The sequence below is a fragment of the Mus musculus genome, chromosome 9 (genome assembly GCF_000001635.26).
Source record: "Mus musculus strain C57BL/6J chromosome 9, GRCm38.p6 C57BL/6J".
Lineage (NCBI taxonomy): Eukaryota > Metazoa > Chordata > Mammalia > Rodentia > Muridae > Mus > Mus musculus.
The window spans coordinates 54823897-54826388 of record NC_000075.6 but is presented as its reverse complement, the minus strand read 5'-3'; the positions used below and the strand labels follow the sequence as shown (position 1 = coordinate 54826388).

Genomic DNA, 2492 nt, shown 5'->3' with positions numbered 1-2492 from the left:
ATCTTCATGGTCTGCTCCTTCTTCAGATAGCTAGTGATTGGGAAATATGATTAAGTCAGGAACTTAGAAGCTGGTTGTATTAGTTGGAGTTTTCTAGAACTTACAGAATGAATTGCTATATCTATCTATCTATCATCTATCCATATCTATTTGTCATATATATGCATATATGATACAGATATGTAAATATATATATATATATATCTTTATTAGAACAACTTACACTTACAGGCTGTGGTCTCATTAGTGCAAGGATAGCTGTCTACCAACAGAAGGCCCAAAGAATCCAGTGGTTCTTCAGTACACAGGCTGGATGTCTCACCTGGTCTTCAGTAAACACTGGAATCCTATAGAAGTAGGCTATAATGCCATTGGCAAAATTGACTTGCCAGTAATAGTGAGAGCAAACAGTCAAAGAGCAAGAACTTCCTTCTTCCATGTCCTCTCAAGTCAGGACCATGCCAGCAGAAGATGTGGTCCAGATTAAAGGTAGTTCTTCCCACCTCAGAAGATCTGGATTAAAAGTGGGTCTTCCCACCTCAAATGATTTAATTAAGCAAAATGAAATAAAATCCCTCAAAAATGTGCCTGGCCATTTTTTTCTTCTTCTTTCTTTCTTTTCTTAATCTTTTTAATTTTAAAAAAATGTTTGGTTTTTAGTTCATTCCAGATATAGACAAGTTGACAACCAAGAATAGCTGTTGAAGCCTGCTCCTTTAACTGTAACTGTATTCAGTCTCCATTTTGCTCATAAGGTAAAATTAAGTTCAGGTTCTCAGACCCCACTTCCAAGAAGTAATTATCAATAGCTGACACTGAAAAATTCTCCCAAAAGGCCATAGCACTATGGTTGTATTACTTATGCTGCTATGTCAATGCTCTGAAACTCCCCTGTTCACCACCCATTCACTTAGGACCTCAGCTAGGACCAATCAGCTTAAAAGTCAGCCAAAATGTAGAACTGTCTCCACTCTTGACTTCTACTACTGAATTTGGTTTTTCTTATAAAAAGTCTGCCCTAAGAATAGACTTGTGGAGCCGGAATCAGACGTCTCTGTTGCGGCCTGCGTTGTGTCTCCTCCTCCGTTGACCCTGCGCTTCAAGGATGACCTCTAGGAAGAAAGTGTTGCTGAAGGTCATCATCCTAGGAGACTCTGGTGTTGGAAAGACCTCTCTCATGAAGCAGTATGTGAATAAGAAGTTCAGTAACCAGTACAAAGCCACAATAGGAGCGGACTTTCTGACCAAGGAGGTGATGGTGGATGACAGACTTGTTACCATGCAGATCTGGGACACAGCTGGTCAAGAACGGTTCTAGTCTCTTGGTGTGGCCTTCTACAGAGGTGCAGATTGCTGTGTTCTGGTGTTTGATGTGACTGCCCCCAACACTTTCAAAACCCTCGACAGCTGGAGAGACGAGTTTCTCATCCAGGCCAGCCCCCGGGATCCCGAGAACTTCCCTTTTGTTGTGTTGGGAAACAAGATTGACCTGGAAAACAGACAAGTGGCCACAAAGAGGGCACAGGCTTGGTGCTACAGCAAAAACAACATTCCTTACTTCGAGACCAGTGCCAAGGAGGCCATCAATGTGGAGCAGGCCTTCCAGACAATTGCTCGGAATGCCCTTAAACAGGAAACAGAGGTGGAGCTGTACAATGAATTCCCTGAGCCCATCAAACTGGACAAGAATGACCGGGCCAAGGCCTCCGCAGAAAGCTGCAGTTGTTGAAGGGGCAGTGAGCACAGAGTCCTTCACAGACCAAGAACACACACGTAGGCCTTCAATATGCGTCCCTCCTCCTCCAAACAGACCAGAACGTGAGCTCTCACATCCAGCTGCCAAAAGAAACTCCACCAAACAGTTATCCAACACACACACATACACAAAACACACTCATGCACACACAAACACATACACACAACACACACACAGCAAGCAAACTCCAGCCTGTGCCTGTCAGGACTCCTGGGGCAGCTGTCCCCCCTCCCCGTGAGCCCTGTGTATGGCAGGCATAATATGGCAGAGACCCTGGGTGCTCTGGGGTGCAGTGGGCATGGAAAGCTTACTCTTTTTGTCCACTGGAGAGTGAGAGAACTGTTCACAGTTCATCTGTGTCTAATTATCTGATTTTTTTTAATGGTCTTATGGTCTTTTACCCCTCCCTCCTTGAAGGTCCTGTGGGAAGGCTGGTACCCAGGCTCCGTTCTGAGCAGGCTGTTTTGTATGTATCTCTTAATGCTTGTTACTTTTAACTAATCAGATTTTATTACAGTATCCATTTATTATGTAATGCTTCTTAGAAAAGAATCTTATAGTACATGTTAATATATGCAACCAATTAAAATGTGTAAATTAGTATAAGGAATTCCTGGATTGTGTGTTTAAGTCCTCTAACACAGGCATGCAAGGTGGAGGGTTGAACCCTGTCTGGATTACAGAGTGTTAGAGACTCAAGTGTGGAAGTCCAGCTAGCGGCAGTATTCTGTACAGT

General features: G+C 43.4%; 1 pseudogene; it reads left to right on the top strand.

The window, feature by feature from the left end:
• On the top strand, nt 1027-1929 carry Rab7-ps1 (RAB7, member RAS oncogene family, pseudogene 1; annotated as a pseudogene).
• The last annotated feature ends 563 nt before the right edge of the window (nt 1930-2492 follow it).